At 42.2% G+C, this 17705-nt stretch overlaps 1 long non-coding RNA gene across 1 annotated transcript; it reads right to left on the bottom strand.

The window, feature by feature from the left end:
• Nucleotides 1-8345: 8345 nt before the first annotated feature.
• LOC143651220 (uncharacterized) lies at nt 8346-11769 on the bottom strand. Its single transcript, XR_013159916.1, has 3 exons — nt 10785-11769; nt 9340-9492; nt 8346-8469 (listed from the first exon to the last, which is right to left on the bottom strand). It is a non-coding gene; the product is annotated as an uncharacterized LOC143651220 (long non-coding RNA).
• Between the last annotated feature and the right edge of the window lie 5936 nt (nt 11770-17705).

Raw genomic sequence — 17705 nt, 5'->3', positions numbered from 1 at the left:
ACCTCAGAAGCCCTTTTAACTGCCACAGCAGAATTATTTTTGTGGTTCTTGAGGATGGTGGATTTGTTTGTTTCCTGGTGTACACCCAGGAATCCTTTGCTCTATCATCTTCCAAGGAAGTGACAGTCACTGGAGCAATAACTTTGTAGGCCACCGGGAAACAAGAAAAGATGCCCTTTGGTCTGTTTTTAAAGGAAGGAGAAGTGGTGAAGAGTTGGTCCTTTCATATTCTAGAAAGCACTAGTAATCGTATTAGCGGGAAGGTGGAATGTGGTAGCTTTAAAACTTTCCCAGACAGGATCTCATTTCACACAGTGCCTGTGATGGTGCGACCAGGGAGGTATCAGCATCATCTCTATTTTACAAACAAGGAAGGGGAAGGGACTTGCCCAAAGCCCTGAAGGAAATCTCAGCCTCTGCTCTGGAGCCTCCAGTTGATGCTTCAGGGTGAGGTGAAAGATCCCAGCACTGAGCTCCAGGTAGCCAGACGAGTGCTGGAGGACAGCATTCCCTGTCCTACTTTCTCTCTGGGAGACAAACACTGCACTTCCCTGTCCCAGCAAAGCTTTTAGGTCTTGACTTAAACAGATACTGGCCCAGGGTAGCTGACCTGTAAAAATTTTACATTATACACACCTTCAATATTTAGAACACAAGAACTCCTTCCTATGTGTGGAAAAGGACAAAGGGTGGGAAGTGTCCGGATCACACCGCTGACGAGGCCTTTTAGCTCAATAGTGCATCAAACAACACACGAGCAAGCTGTATGACTTTGGACAAGTCAGTTCATTTCCTACACATCTCAGGTCTCTCAACTGAGAATAAAAGGATTAGGCCAAATAATCTCCATTCTCTCTTTCAGTCTAAAAATGGTCAGATTATTTCATTGAAATTTTATGAAACAACAACTTCTTTCATCTTAAATCACCCCTGAGACAGGGCAGGGCAGTAATGCCACTTAGAAAAGATGACTCGCAATATACCTCCTGCTTCCAACAAATCCGAATTATAATTAATTAATTAAAAACAACACAAAATTAAAACTCTATTGAATAGCTACCTAATGTCCTTCCTGGGGCATTAGGCGGTGTGGTCCTTTAGCACACAGAGTTGGGACAGATTAAATGTTTCCTGAGCCCCCTAAATCAATCACTATGGTTTTAATCCATTAGTTAAGAGTGTTCCTTAATCCTTAAACTCAGAAACAAGAGTGATATACTGCTTAAAAGCAGGGCTTTATCTATTTTATTTTTAAACTCCATAGCGTTTTAATGTTGTTTAATCCCAAGTATTTTCGGATGATAATTGTTTTCCCATTTTGCTGAAGCCCAGACAATGAAGTGGCCGTTGACCAGCCCATGATTCTGTTAAACTCACAATCAGGAGTGTACAATTGCGCCACCTGAAATACTTTCTTTAGACCCTGTTATGAATTGTAAAATGTGTGGTAGGAACAGCTCAGCGTCACTTCTCTTTGGATATCTTTTCTTTCCCCATGCTTTAAGATGGGTGCAAACCATCTGGTATTGACTGTCTTTACCCACTCGTCTTCTCCCCTTTTCTTCCTCTTTCCCATGCCAAGAACAAATTACTTGTTGGTTAGAGAGCTAAGTCAGTCAGAGCCTAGGTATCAAAGTTGGCAAGGATAATTGGTCCATTTCTTTTTCCCATCTCAAGTCTCCTGTGAATCTTGTTCTTCTCATAGAACATAATATAGATGAACCAAGTGAAACTCTATTCTTAAAGCACGGGCAAGTGGAGATATCCAATGATGATTCAGAAACAACTGTTGCTGCTCTGCTGTTAGTGCTGAATGAAGGGTGTTTGTTGGATTTTTCCTGGAAAATATGAAGAAAGACGAGTTGGCCAATAAGCCTTTAAGACAGTCTTTCTTAAGATATGTTCTGTAGGATCCTAAGCTGGAGAACTAAGAGAGGGGATGCTGATAAAACACAGATTCCTGGCCCTGCCCCCAATCTGGGCCCAGAAATCTGCATATTTAACCAGGTCCTCTAGTGATTCTGAGCACTGTTTGAACAGTTCTTTCACATATATTTATGGGGCTGGTAGATGCTATTAAAAAGATGGTATCAAGAATTAGTAAACAGTCAAGGAATATGTTTGGCTTATGCTTTATGAACTGCTAAATGTGGTAATTACAGCAGTACTATACCCAAAGCACACCAAATAGGTCTATGCAAGTGAAAAGATTTCTAATCTTGGTAGCAGCAGTAGCCTTTGCTTCTATGTCACATTAAGAACCAGATGAGGTCTTCAAGCTTTCTTTCTTGATCAGGTATTTATTGAAGCTATGAAGATGTACGCCAAAGGAATTCCCAGCACCATTGCTAACTTTTGAGAAGCAAGATAAATTTTGATGAATTAGAAAGAGATCTCTTTTTCTCTTATTAATATTTACCATTTGTTACATATTTGCTCTCTAGCCTCCACAATACCCCCATAAAATCCTTGTTCTATAAATGAAAATCTGAAAGTCAGAGAAGTTGCTTAGCATGATAGAGTTGTAAACTAGTAAACTCAAAATTCAGCCCAGGTCAGATGCCTTGAGCCTGCAAGATCACTCTGGCCACAGCTTCTGACAGAAGAATCCTTGTCCTGGAGTCTCTCCTGATGCTAAGGCACCAACTGCCGTTCCATCCTAGCAGACGCCTTTACTGGGAATTTCAGAATATCTTCCCAAGTTCTTGAAAAACAGAGCAAAATGAAGCTCATTTCCTTCTGATCTGAACACACAGCCCACCTCAGAGTGAGACTTAACTGTGACCTTCTTTGAGAAAAAGTTGCTTACCTCTGCTAGGATTTAGTGTCCTCGTGGTAAAATGTGAGGATTGAACAGGTTCCTCATAGGTCTTTCTCAGGTCCCAGGAGAGGAAATCTATCCTACTACTTGAGATTGTGGTCAGATAGCTTACCCTCTAGTGTCTCAGTTTCCTCATTTATAATTGGAGAATGGTGCTTTTATAAGTATTAAATGAGTTCATGTAGATAAATTACAGGCATACAAGTGCTTAGTAAATATTAGCTGTTATTATTCCTTGCAAAGGCGATGATTAAAAAGCAAAGTAGAAGACGAAGAACCACTTTGAGCATCGAGTTTTACCAAGAAGTTTATCAGCGATAAACTTTTTTAAAGAAGGGGTTATGCTTTCGCATTAATTTGCAATCCCTGGTGCTACACATATCTCAGGTGTTTATTGAATAAGGTATGTTGTTTACACAAATCATCATTCACTGAGTTAACATTATGATTTGTCTGTATAGATCTGACCCATGAACATATGTCTACCAAGATAACTAGTAAGTAAAGAACAAAATGGGCAGTCAGACCTACTGAGAGCAAGGAAATAATAGACAAGATGACAAATTCAGAACATTTTCTCTCTCTGAATCTTATGATCCCTAATGCCTCTGACTTTTTTCCCGTCTTGGTAAAATGTACACCTGTCTCCTTTTTCCTAGTTTAAAGAATAAATTTTAATCTGATTGAAAAGTTCCTTTTTCAAACATTTGAGACTATTCTCAACCATTGATATACATCCTTCAAAGCTAAACAATACTAGAATTCTAATTTTTTTCATGAACCAAATAAAATGCAATACTATTTGAGTTCCCTATGCCTTAAATTGTTACCTTGCTACTCTCTGAAATATGGTTCTTTTTTAATCCTTTAAAGTAAAGTATCAAAAATAGAGAATGCTGATCCAAGCTCCAATGATATTCGAGTTTTAGAAGACTGCTTTTATATCATTAACATGTTTAATACATGGATGGCAGACAAGATACGGATGTAGAAGCGCCTTTTCCAAGGAATAGTTATCACAAGGAGGGCTGGATTGGCACACAGTGATGGGTATTTGACTTCTTCCTGCTTAGGCTGCCCCTCCATGCTGTTTGGAATTAAATTCTTCTAGAATGTATCATGAAGATTAAAACCTTGGAGATGACTTTGCTCTCAGCTCACACATCTTCTCCTTCCCTCTCTCTCCTTCTTCTTGGGTCTCAACAGTGGGACCTGAACAAGAGTCATCTCGCACTGCCACTGTGAGATGAGTCTTGGAAGCAGAAGATTATTACATGGACACCTGACTGTACCAAATAAGTTACATGAGAAAAAAAAAAAAGGTCACCGGGATAACTTATTTCTTAGGAGAGCAATGGAGGAAGCCCAATCAAGAGGTAAGAGCTTCAAAAAGGAACGGGCTCCACCTCTAGGACTCCGGGAATGAGCTGAAGGGAGGAAATTGAGGCTTCGAAGAATCGCTTCTCTTGCTCCCTCTTCAAAGTTTAGAGCCTGCCCGGAAACAAAGGGACAGAGGCAAGGTTTGGCCCTTCTGACGACCAGGGCTCAGAGATTGCTGCAAACTCAATCTCAAGGAGTCAGAGAAATTGGAGACGGTTTGCCAGAATGAGCTAAGCAAGCACAGAGAAAATAGAGACTGAAGTCTGGAGAGGGCTGGTCCTGGGCTGGCTGAGTCGCTGACAGGCACCTGGCGCTCAACCTGCGGCATTGCTGCGGGAGGTGCAGACGCCGGGAATTCCGCCCCGCGCTTCCCGGTGCGCCACTGCAGGTGCGCCCGCCGGCGGGGAACAACCAAGCCTCGCCAGCCCCAGTGCCTCTCCAGCCCCCTCCTGACTAACAGAGGGGAACATTTTTGCAGGTCCTTATCCCCCCACCCCCACCCCTACCCCTTCTTGGTCAGATTCAGAGTTGACTCTTCCTTGCGGATCCCAGAGCTAAGAAATGTCGGCTTGCTTCCAGATGCCCGAGGGACACCGGAGAAGAGGAATGGGGTGGGAGCACTAAGCTGGTTCTGTCCGGATCCCCTGCACCCCACCCCACCCCCATCCCCACCCGCCCCAGGAGAAAAGGCTCGGGAGGCTCCTGCGCCTTCTCCTTAGGCCCGATGGCAGCGCTGAGTGAGCTGACACCGCACAGTCCAGCTCCGGGAGGCGGCCGCTCACGCCGCTTCTTCCCCCGCGCATCCAGCCAACGCGCAGCCTACAGCCGCGGACCCCGCCCGCCGGGACTCGCCATCCTCGTGCCGTTGTTATTTTTAGTGCAGCGGCTGCACCCTCCCACCTGCAAGAGCTCGCCCCGCTCTCAGACTCGTTGTGCAGGGTTTGTGCCCCAGTTGGCTAAGCTGACCCGCACTTGAGTAAACAGCGAGCGCCCGGGCACCCGAGGCGAGCCACCCTCACAGAGAGACTCCTGGGCTGCCAAGTGCTGCCACCTCCTTCTTCGTGTACCACGAGAGTGAAACTGCGGAGCATCCCTGGAGTCAACAAACAACGAAAGCAATGAGAGGTCCTGACTTTAGATTCCTCTGGCAGGAGCCAGGCGACTCGTGGGTCAAATTTGTCCCTGCTCCCAACCTTCTCTGGGAGTTGGTGACCACTCCTGGCACGCATCCCCCACCCACCCACCTGCACTCCTGGGATACTGGAACAACAGAGTACAGGAGTTCTTGTAGATAATTATATTTGGGTGATATCTGTTAAGCTCTCACTTTTTTAGCTAGCCACCCTCTCCACTGCCGATTCGTTTTGTGATGGGTTGTCCAGGTGACAGAGGATGGTTTTTTCCATCAGTTAGGAAGACTGTGTTTCCCCAGGTACCAGGGCTCTTGGGATCTGCTGTGTCTCCTTGGCAAACCCAGCAGTGCTACCTGCGGAGTTATGCCACACTAAAGAGGTGGGATTTCTAAAACTATGAAGAGGAGCAAGGACCTGACTTGGAGGGGACCAGGGGGATGTGAGAGAATGCTGCAAGGGGCTTCAGATATTCCTGAGTGGGGCAGCAGACCTTGCCATCACTGCAAAACAAAGATCCTGGGGTCTGGCCTTCCCTCAAGCCAGTTCAACAAAAGCGAAACACAGTAAGGGGTCTCCTTTATTCAGTGCAAAGGAAAAGCAAACTGGTTTTGGATGCCTTTGGCTCAGAATTCTGATTTTCATTCATACAGTTGAGCTGTATGTTTTTGCTCAATTCCTGTACCAGGGTGTCCATCTCAGGTAGTGGACAAACAGGTCTTCTTTGCACCAAAATATGTTGTGCCTCTCCTGCATCTGACAAGCTCTTCAGCTAAAACGGGGGATTTGGAGGGTCAGTTTATATTTCCCCAAGCTTAACTGGGGGAAAAAAGGGGGGGGGCAGAGGGATAAAAACTAGAGAACTGAAAGACTCAGGGTCTTAAGGAGAAAATAACAGTGAGTGCTGTGTTTCTTTGTTGCACTTAAATTAAATGCTAATTTATTTAAATAAGAGAGCCTTAAACTATCTCTGTTGTCTGATTAAGGATCTTGGATGGATTTTAGGGCATCTATGAAAACTCTGGTATTTATGTGTGCAAGTTTAGATGTAAGTATAAAAGTGTATGAGGAAGGGACATAGCTATATCAAACTTTCAAAAAGATTCAGGACCCAGGAAAGATTAAAAATCCCCTAGAAGATGTCCCATGCCCTAACTCTTTCTTATTGGGCTATATCTCCAAACATGAACCTTTATTCGTAGTAGTAGATGGCTTTCCCACTCAAAAGCAAAACATTTTTAACTCCTCACCAAGATGACAGAAATGTCACTGTGTTTAGAGACAGCGCATGCGGGGAAAGGACATTGGCTCTGTAGAACAGTGACCCAGAGTCCAAACACCTGCTCTGCCCCATGTTAACTGTTCTGCCACTCAACCACCTAAAACTTCTTGCAATTCTTAATTTGAGGTGCAAACGCTGCAGTGCATGTGAAACTAATTTACAGACCGCAAACTATATGGCTAGTGGCATTTATGCTAATAATGCTAATGAGTTTCTGCAGGATAGTTATAATTAATTGAACAATTATGTAAATAATTATAATTATGTAAATATTTGCATATTTCCATCTTTGTTGAAAACTCATAGGAAAAGCAGCACGCTTTGGATTCCTGCCCATTGTTAGGCACATTCATGTTCCATTATCTCATGTAATCCTTGAAACAATCTATGGTTTACATATTATAGTTACCCCAATATATTTTTTTAAAAAAACATTTGAGGAAACCGAGGCTTGGAGAAATTAAATGAATTGCCTGAGGCCACCTAGCTAACAAACCCAAACTGCAACTCTAGCCACAACTTGAGATGTTCAGTCTTGTCATACACTTTGTGGCAGAACTGTCTTTAACCCATTCACTTCCTTTTCATTTGCCCCACAGTTCAGGTTCATCTTAATGGAAATTCATACCCACAGTTCCTTATTAATGGCATAGAAACTTCTTCAGCTAATTAGACAGCCTGAGAAAGGAAAGAACTCCTCTCCCCTTCATCCCTGGGACCATTTCCATTAACCTTTTGCAGTGAGAACTATCATCTATAGCTAACATGCTGAAATTGAGACCCCAGGTGGTTAAATATCTCACCCAAGGTGAAATAACAAGACCATAACTTTCTTTTGTCCTTACCACCAAGTCATGGAGCTGATGAGGATAAACAGATTCACTTTGGTGTTCCCTCCAGCATGGTACATTAGAGGACCTACCCTGAGCTCTGGCAAACTTCCTGCTAAATACTCTTTCTCATGCCTTTAGCTTGTCAACAGATAATCTCCCATTTTGTTTCTCTTTAGCTTAAAATCCATAATACCAAACTTTACATAGCTTGGGGAAGCATCAGAGAGCAAGCAGTTATCTGTTCTTTGCCTTTAATTCTGTTTTAATTATGTCTTGAGAACCAGTTATCATAGAAAGTTAGTTGCTGGAGAGCAAGGCCCCAAAATTAAAAAAAGAAAAAGAAAAAAAATGATGCATCATAATGGTACTAAACTGCCATGGGAATGAACTGGTGCCTCAAATGAATTATTTCTACTTTTCACTTTGTTCTTCATGTGGGCAGAAGTGCTGTGCTAGGGCATTATTGGAAGTTAGAAAAGCTGTAACTGGAACAAATACACATAAAGTAGATTCAAATGGTTGAAAAAAATGGAAGAACTTTAATTTGGGGGAATCGCAGATTTTAAAAAAAGCAAAAATAACAATGTTGCAGTTTAGCTTTATTCAATGGCATTTTTCCTGAGTCCAAAACTAATACAAATCTCATTTTTAAAATTTTAGAAAGTGTATAAAAGGCACTAAGAAAAAACAAATCACTTGTGAGATAAATATGGTGTAAAATGCTTTGGGCTTCCCCTTTTTCTTTGTAAATATACACTTAAACATTTTTTAAAAAGTAATTAAGCTGCAATCAGGTTTTTAAAAATCAACCTTTTAAACTTAATATATCACGGATATCTTTGCGTGCCAGCTTTTATTTTTGAAATGAGTGTGAGAGATTTTATATAGGCTGAATATATTTATTATACAAACATTTAAGTACATATTGACTTCTTCTGTAATACATTCTATCTTCGCTCTTCTCAAATGTTATCAATTCAACAAATGCTTGTTGTAAGTCAGGCCCTGTTCTAGGCATAGGAGCTACAGAGGAGAACCAAACACAGAAAATCATTAGCATCTTTAGCTCACAAGTAAGTGAAAGACAAGTAGTATTAAAAAAAAAAATACATGTGTACTATAATGTTAGGTGGTGTTAAAATAGTGTTTCTCCTTCCCTCGTTTGAGAAAAGTGGAAAGCATTACAAAAGTTCTGCGTACAGACCTGCACTGACCCTGCTTTGTATATTTACCACAAAATCTAATTTAATGAAAAGAAACAGCTTATAATCTTCAACTGTTGCTTGGATTTGTGTATGTTGTAACTTCCCCAGTGCTTTGGGGAATTATGAGTGTTTCGGTTATCTAATGCTTCATAACAAACGATTCTGAAACATGTTGGCTGGGTTCAGCAGGACAGTACTTGCTGGGGATGCTTATGCAATTGCAGTTGGACGAAGGATGGGACTACAGCAATCTGAAAGCACTTCAGCTGGATGTCTGGAATTGCTGGGGCATCTGGGTATTTCTTTTTCTCCATGCGGCCTCCCAATGTGCCTGCCTTGGACATTATCACAGCCTAGTATTCTCATGGCAGTAGAACTGACACATTAACTGGCTTCCTTCAAAGTGAGCATCCCAAAGGCACAAGGCAGAGGCTGCCAGACTTCTTGTGACCCAGCCTCAGAAGTCATGCAATGTCCCTCCCACTATATTCTATTGGCCGCATGAAACCCACCTACATTCAGAGTCGGGTGGGGAGTGGGGTCTATACAAGGGCATGAGTACCAAGAGGCATGGCTCAGTGGGGACTGTCTTTGGAGACTAGTTGCCATAACGAGGGGCTTTTAACTAAACAAATTTGCATTATAACATGGAAATACCAAAGATCACCCCACATGGCTCAACACGTACCAGGTGAAGGTGCCTCCCCAAAACAGCTCTGAAGCCACCAGCTTGCTAAGTCTCTGGCTCAATTAATGCTGGTTGGGGGCAGTAGTGCAGTCAGGGCCACATTATCCACTCAGCTTGACTCCTTTATGAGTGAGGTTGGTGAAATTATGGGTCCTGTTGGTGGGAGAGAAGGCATTGGGAGAAGAATGCTTTATTTCAGAAAGCCCAAAGCATATGTGAATGCCCAAGTCCACTCTGCTCAGTAGACCAGGTATGTTGTGTCATTGCTACCTGATCGTATAGGTTCGTGACAGCTCTGGTTAAGAGCTACTACATGTTTGCTTTAGGGCAGGTGCTGGGCCAGCCTCTATGAAGGTATTAACTCATCTCCTGTTCATAAGAACCTTATGAGGCATGGAAATTTTAAACAACTTGTCCCAGGTCACATAGGTAATAAGTGGTGGCCCTGGGATTCAAACCCAGGGAGTCCAACTCCAGAGGTCACCCTCCTAGCAGCTGCACTGCTGCCTTAAGCAAGTCACTTGACTTCTCTGAGTTGCAGTTTTCTCCTCTGTAAAAGAAAGCTATATCCCTTCCCTTACAGGTCCGCACTAAGTGTCTTCCCAGCTTCGCCACTTACAAACTTGTAACCTTGGGCAAATCACTTATCTTTCTGCGCCTTGGTTTCCTGATTTAAGAAATGAATATGTTCTTAAGAGGAGTACGTTGAACAATGCATATAAAGTGCAGTGTTTTGCATACAGTCAGAGCTTGATATATGGTATTAGTTGTTATTGATATCATTATCGCTTAGGTGGCAGCACAATTTCAGGCTTCTTAACATGTGCCTAATTCCGTGACAAGTCTCCTATTGAAATTGCTGTTATTTTGTCTTATTTTTACTGTTCCCCTACTTTCCCTCCTAGGAAACAGCTGCACATTTGGGCAGAGGGACATACAGCCAAGCACTGGTAGATAGTCACGTTGCCACTACAGATGTCCCTGCTTTGGCTAAAAACAAAGGACAGCAGCCAATATTCACAGAGAACCGCAGATGTTCTCCTTGAACTCGGATCAGAGAGGCCATTATAGGCACAGTGTGAGGTATTGCAGATTTTTCTATCCAGAATGGAATGTTGTAGGATATGTGTGCTTCCATTCAACACTTATTGAATACCTACTCTGTGCTGAGTTGCCTTGGAAATACAAAGATGAATGGGACATGTTCCCTGTCCTCTCGGACTAAAATATCAATGGGGAGACGAAACACATATAATAAACCACAGTACAATGCAAGGCCCCTGTTCTAGTTTACTAGCTGCTGGAATCCAACATACCAGAAACAGAACGGCTTTTAAAAAGGGGAATTTAGTAAGTTGCTAGCTTACAGCTCTAAGGCTGAGAAAATGTCCCAATTAAAACAAGTCTATAGAAATGTCCAATCTAAGGCATCCAGGGAAAGGTACCTTGGTTCAAGAAGGCTGATGAAGTTCAGGGTTTCTTTCTCAAGCGGAAGGGCGCACGGTGAACACAGTCAGAGTTTCTCTCTTGGCTGGAAAGGTACATGGTGAACACAGTCAGTGTTCCTCTTTCTTCTGGAAGGGCACATGGCAAACATGGCATCATCTGCTAGCTTCTTCTCCTGGATTTCTGTTTCATGCAGCAACCCCGGAGACATTTTCCTTCTTCATTTCCAAAGGTCGCTGGCTGGTGGACTCTGCTTCTCGTAGCTATGTTGTTCTGCTCTGCTCTCTCTGAATCTCCTTTTCTCCAAAATATTTCCTCTTTTATAGGACTTCAGAAACTAATCAAGACCCACCCAAATGGGTGGAGACATATCATCACCTAATCCAGTTTAACAGCCACTCATGATTAAATCACAGCTCCAAGGAGATGATCTGATTACAGTTTCAAACATACAGTATTGAACAGGGATTATTCTGCTTTTATGAAATGGGATTTAGATTAAAGCATGGCTTTTCTAGGGGACATACATCCTTTCAAACCAGCACAGAGTCCTAGAGCAGATATGCAAACGTGGTTAATCTCAGAGGGAGAAATCTGTCAGAGAAAGTTTGGAGGAAGAGCAAGGAAGCCTTCTTGGAGGAAGTAACATTTCACCAGCGACTTTAAAAAGATGAAAGGACTTCAGTAAGCAACAATTGGGTAAGCCAAGATCATTCAAGTTGGAGGAAATGATGTGAAGACGTATTCGGATTAAGATGAGCTGCCTAATTAGAGTGGGGGGCTGTGTGGCAGGCACTGCTGATTGGTTGACCGACCTCCACTCACAATCTTGCCTGCTCCAGTCACCTCCCACCACACTTCTGGCCAGTTAATCATAAGGAGAAGATTGCTGGGTTCAGATTCTAGGGAACCATTTGCTTTACCCATAAACAAGGGACAGGCTCAGTTAACATGTACTTTTCTCCAACTTTTGCCTTGCGCTCTTTCTCCTTTCTCTTGCCTGGAATACTGATGAGAGGCCTGGAAACGCTTTGTGAGGTCATGAAGTGATAACCAGAAGGTCAAAAGTCATACTACAGGATGGTGGGGTAGAAACAAGGAAGGAGTTTGGGTCCATCAGTCTTGCACTGTAGACTTCCTGACATTATTATGTGAAAAAAAATAGGTTTAAGCCAGTGCATATTGGGTGTTCAGTTTGCTTGTAGTCAAGGGCATTCCTGACTGATAAATTAGGTGAGGGTAATCATGGAATAAGAGGCCCAAAACATGAGTGGACTCACAGTATGGATCCATATTGCGAAGAACCATGAAGTCCACATATGGAATGTATTGTTCTTTATTCAGTAGGCAAAGGGGAACCAGTTAAGGCTGGTGACTAGTAATAGGATTGGAGCTAGGCTTTAGGAAGATTCGTCCAGCAATAAAAGAGAAGCTTCAGGTCAAAGAAACCATTTAAGAAACAATTCTAATGGTTGCTGTGCCATGAAGCATTTCCCATATCATAAGCTCTATCATAAATAAAAATTAAATATGTATATAACTTGATATGTGCAATGAACATGTTCTTAATTGATGTAAAGTATACTTATATAAAATTTTGCTGTATAATTCATTTGTAACATGTACTCCAAGGAAAAAAGCATCTTGCTCTGTGAAGGCAGCTTCAAAACAAGTCCCCTAAACCTCCTTTTCACCTGATTGTGAATCCCTAACTCTGTTTTGTTTTAAATTTGAGGAGCCACCACCCTGTAATAGGAGAGTAGCAGTAGACTATAAAAGGCAGGAGGGGGGGCGGGCCGCGGTGGCTCAGCGGGCAAGAGTGCTTGCCTGCCGTGCCGGAGGACCCCGGTTCGATTCCCGGCCCCAGCCCATGTAAAAAAAAACAAACAAACAAACAAAATATAATAAAACAAGAAAATGTTTAAAAATGTTTCCCTTTCTTCCTCCCTTCCTTCCTTCCTTCTCTGTCTTTCCTTCCCTTCCTCCCTCTCTCTAAAAAAAAAAAAAAAAAAAAAAAAAAGGCAGGAGGGATGTGGAAGAATTGACAGTTCTTGGCAATTGTCTAGATGTGGCAGAACCAAGGAGCAGAATGAATGAGGGATGACTCCAAGCCAAGGCCAATGTTGTTAGAAGTTTCAGGAGTTAGATGGAAAAATGGACAAAAGGAGCAGGTTTAGGTGTGGAGTGTCGTTGACTGTTGAGAAGGACACTCAAGAGCTGACTACATCTGGTGGGGTTGTACCAGCCTCTAAGTGGAAGAGGGACTCTGTTTGGAGCCTGGCACCCCTGAGGGTTTTCCTGGGTCGATTCTATTTGTTCCTACCCTATCCCTGCTTTCTCCATAACAACCCCCTCTTTGTCCAGCTGCCTGCCAAGCTGGATTCACTACCTCCAGCGTTGGCATCTCTGCCTGCTCATCTCTGCCCCATGGCTTGTAGTTCCCAGTTGGTGTCATCCTCTGGCTCTACCTCTCAGTCAATCTGGCCCTTTCAAGCTGGCCTCGTGGGAGGTGTTGCAACGTGGTTTGGGGAATATACCAGTAAGACACTGTTTTAGTCTGCCCCGTAGAGACTGCAGATGTAATCAGCCATAGATGAGTTTCACGGGCTAATGATTCAAATCCACAGCAACAGAACTAGGCACCATCACCTGGCCAAATTGACACATGAACCTAACTACTACATGTCCACCCATTGTCAACTTGGCGACTAGCATCGGTTCTGTATACCATGCAGCAAATCTTTCATATATAAAATGCATTCGTTTCATCATAAAAATCACAAAAACCTTAAATTATCTCAGCAATAATACAAATATAATACAAAGTTAAAACCAACACAAAATCTTAACAAAGTCAGCCACAGGCATGGTCTGTTCTAAGGGGAAAATTCTCTTCTGCTCTGTCCCTGTGAAACTCAAAACAAGCTATCTCCTGCCAATATGCAAAGGAGGGACAGTAATAGGATAATGTTTCCATTTCTATAAGGAGAAATTGGAAGGAACGCAGTAGCCACCAGACCCAAATAGTTCTGAAAACCTGCAGAGCAAACTCCATTGGATTTCAAAGCCTGAAAGTCATTTATTCTCAGGGCTTTAGAAAGTAGTAGTCCCACACTTTCCAAGAGCCTATACAGTGGCTTTGCTCTCTCAACACTGGAGTGCTTGCAATCTCGGGGCACATTGGGAAGTCCACGTTTTTCTCGGCTCCACCCTCTCCAAGCTTCAGGGCAACACTCGGAATCTTTGCCATCTCCGGAGCACATGTTCAACATCTCCAGAAAAATGGGGTGGCAGCCAGGCTCCCTTCAACCCCATTTATGCACTCAACCCTCTCCAATGCCTGGGGTGGCACAACTCTTCCTGAGCAACGAAGCGGAAGACCTGCCCTCTGCTCCTGGAGCAAACTCACCCTCTCCACATATATGGGAGAGTCTATTCTCCCAGCCTGTGGTTTCTTGGCTGCAGACCTGAGCTTCCATGATTGTCACTCTGCAAATTCCAATTTGTCCCTTTTATTTCCCCTTTGTCCAGACTGGTAGTGACTCCGTTTACACCAATAGTCTCTTCAAGCACTCCAGGTCTTCTCCATCAAGCTCCTCACAGTTCCTCTAAAATCTTCCCCTTATCCATCCAAAAAAACTGTCCCAGCATGTCTGGTATTTGCAAACTGCAGTGGCACCCAACTCCTGGTACTAAGCTGTATTAGCTGGGGTTTTCTAGAAAAACAGAATCAGCAGGAGATACCTATAAATATAAAATTTATAGAAGTGTCTCATATAACCATACGGATGTAGAGTCCAAAGTCTGTAGGGCAGCCCCGTGAGTTGGCAGCTCCTATGAAGGTCCTCAATGAACTCTCAGGAGAGGCTGACCGGCTGAAGCAGGAAGACTGATGGTCTCTTCTGAATCCTCCTTAAAAGCCTTCCAGTGATTAGATCAAGCACCACTCATTGCAGAAGACACACTCCTTAGCTGATTAAAAATGCAGTCATCTTAGATGCAGTCGATGTGGTCATGATTAAAGTCTATGAAATGTCCTCATAGCAACAGACAGGCCAATGCTTGCCTGACCAGACAACTGGGAACCACCACCTGGGCAAGTTGGCATGTGAACCTGACCATGACGGTCCACTTTGAGAACCTCAAAATTCATCCATTTTGTTGACTCCCCAGGTCCAGAATACTCTTCTTCTTTTCTTATCTAGTCCTGTTTTGATTTTCAGCCATCAATTCAGTATCACCTCCCTAGATGACCCAGTCTGGATAGCCACCCAGCCCCTCCCTGTCTCAGCATCAATCTGTTTTAAGTATAAGGCAATGGCTTGAGTCAAACAAGTCCTTGTCCTCATGGAGATTACTTTCTAGGAAGGTAAGGGATACAAAAAACTAATGAACAAATAATTGCATAATATTTCAGGTGGTGTTATGTTTTGTGTAGGAAAATGAAGTGAGGCCCAGGGATAGTGAGAGGTCTTTGGGGCTGAAATAGAATACTAAAGGGAGAGCAGATTTGAGTTTAAAGGGATGATACAGATCAAATAGGGCTTAGTAAAAAAACAGAATCCATTTCACAAACATTTATTTATTCAGTGTCTAATGTCAGGCTTTGGGTACATGGACACAAATACAACGTGGTAGAGTTCTAGCCCTCATGAAATTTGATAAAAAGAAAAAGTAAGATAAACTAATAGTTGCAATGTAATCAGTAACAGAGGTGTGCTAGGGAAATGGGTGAGACAAAGTAGAGAGCTGGGGGAATACCTGGGAAGGCTTCACAGCAAAGAGGAATCCATCTAGGTGCTGAGTGGACAAGAGCCCCCCAAACAGAGGAGGCAGCATGCAAAGAGCTGTCATCAAGCACCCTGCTACCATGTTGCTATAGCTACAGTGGGTGAGGGACTGTGTATGTGAGCAGATGAGCTGGAGCCAAAAAGGCAATTTGCAGTTAACTCAAACAATTTACTTAACCCATCTGAGCCTCGCTTTGCGTCTCACAGGATTGTTGTGAGGATTTAATGAGATAGTGACCGCAAAGGTTTAGCACTACAGCAGATGCAGTAAATGTTCAGCAAACGCTAGCTAAGGTTGTTATCCAGTAAGTCACAGGCTAGGATTAAGCTGGTGTTTAGAAAGTATCCAGTAGTGCACATGAGTAGACTGAATGAGACAGGAGGCCCAGCTAGGAGCAAATTGCAATGGTCCAGGCCAGAGCTGATGAAATGCAGAGTGGACAGTGGAGATGGGCAGCCCTTGGGGGAGACAGAAGCATAAATCTTTAGTCAGTCTAAATACCGATTTTTTTTCTTTGTTTATACAGCAAACACTTACTAAGCCTCACCTATGATTTCTGGAATAAACGCTATTGAGATATGGCCTCCAAAGGATTTAGAGATAAGGCAAGGTATTTTTCACATATGACATGTCCAGTAACACAAAGCAAGTATATGATAATATATTACAATTATATATAGAATGCTTTGAATGATAAAAGGAAATAAGGAAATAGTCGATATGGGGTAGGATTCATCAAAGAGGACTTAGTAAAGGAAGTAAATATTTAACTGGATCTTTTTTTTTCTTTTTCTTTTCTTTTTTGTGAAAAATAACATGAATTAAAAAAAAAGCAATAAATTTCAAAGCACATTGCAACAATTAGTTTTAGAACAGATTTGGTAAGGGTCACAATTCCACAATTTTAGGTGTTTACTTCTAGCTGCTCTAAGATACTGGATAAATATTGATTTTTTTTAATTAATTAAAAAAATTAACAACAAACAAAAACATTAACATATTCCATTCTACATATATAATCATTAATTTTTAATATCATCACATAGTTGCATATTCATCATTTCTTAGAACATTTGCATCGATTTAGAAAAAGAAATAAAAACACAACAGAAAAAGAAATAAAATGATAACAGAAAAAAATATATTATACATACCATACCCCTTACCCCTCGCTTTCATTTATCACTAGCATTTCAAACTGAATTTATTTTAACATTTGTTCCCCCTATTATTTTAAATATTGACTTTTAAAAAGAAAAATAAAAATTTCAAATTAGTTTAAATTTCTAGCCTGGCATAGTTGTTTGTAAATTCAAATGTAAAACAATAATAACAAAACTTTTAGTAGACTGGGAAAGTGCTTAGATAGTTTATGGAATTAACCCAGAAGATGTTGGCAATTTCCTTAATTCTGGAGGGTGGAGAAGTTTCACTGAATGCAATATTTCTAGCACTTTTCCATTGGAGTCTATCAGGAATAGATATTTCATCAGGGAGGCTGGGCATTTAATCACACATAACAAGTGTTTATCGATTACTTACTAAGTGTGAAGCATCATTCAAAATGTCATAATATTTGGTACAAGATCCAAGTTTGTTTTATATCAAATATAAAAGGGTATATTTCTTGTGCTAAAAGAAATCTGGATAAAAACAAAATAACACAATTTTTTATTGAAGTTTGTATTAGTTAAGCTGCCAGAATGCAACATATCAGAAATGAAACAGCTTTTATAAAGGGAATTTATTATGTTACAAGTTTACAGTTCTAAGGCATTGAAAATGTGCAAACTATGGCACCAACAAGAGGTTACCTTCACTTGAGAAAGGCTGATGCTGTCTGGAACCCCTCTGTCAGCTGGGAAGGCACATGGCTGGCATCCACTGGTCCCTTGCTCCTGGGCTCCGTTGCTTTCAGCCTGTTTCCTGTGGGGGCTCCTCACTTGGCATCTGTGGGCCTTCACTTAGCTCCTCTGGCACACAACTCTGGGTTCTGGCTTGTTTAGCATCTCCTGGGAAGGCACATGACCATGTCTGTTGGGCTCTGCCTTTCCAAACGTCTGGGTCTTATGTTGGCTCTGTCAGCTCTGAAGCAACTGGTCTCCAAGCATATGCACCTGAGGTTTCTT

This window comes from Tamandua tetradactyla, chromosome 12 (assembly GCF_023851605.1).
Source record: "Tamandua tetradactyla isolate mTamTet1 chromosome 12, mTamTet1.pri, whole genome shotgun sequence".
Lineage (NCBI taxonomy): Eukaryota > Metazoa > Chordata > Mammalia > Pilosa > Myrmecophagidae > Tamandua > Tamandua tetradactyla.
Note: the sequence above shows the minus strand (reverse complement) of the source record. Positions and strands in the feature narration are given on the sequence as shown.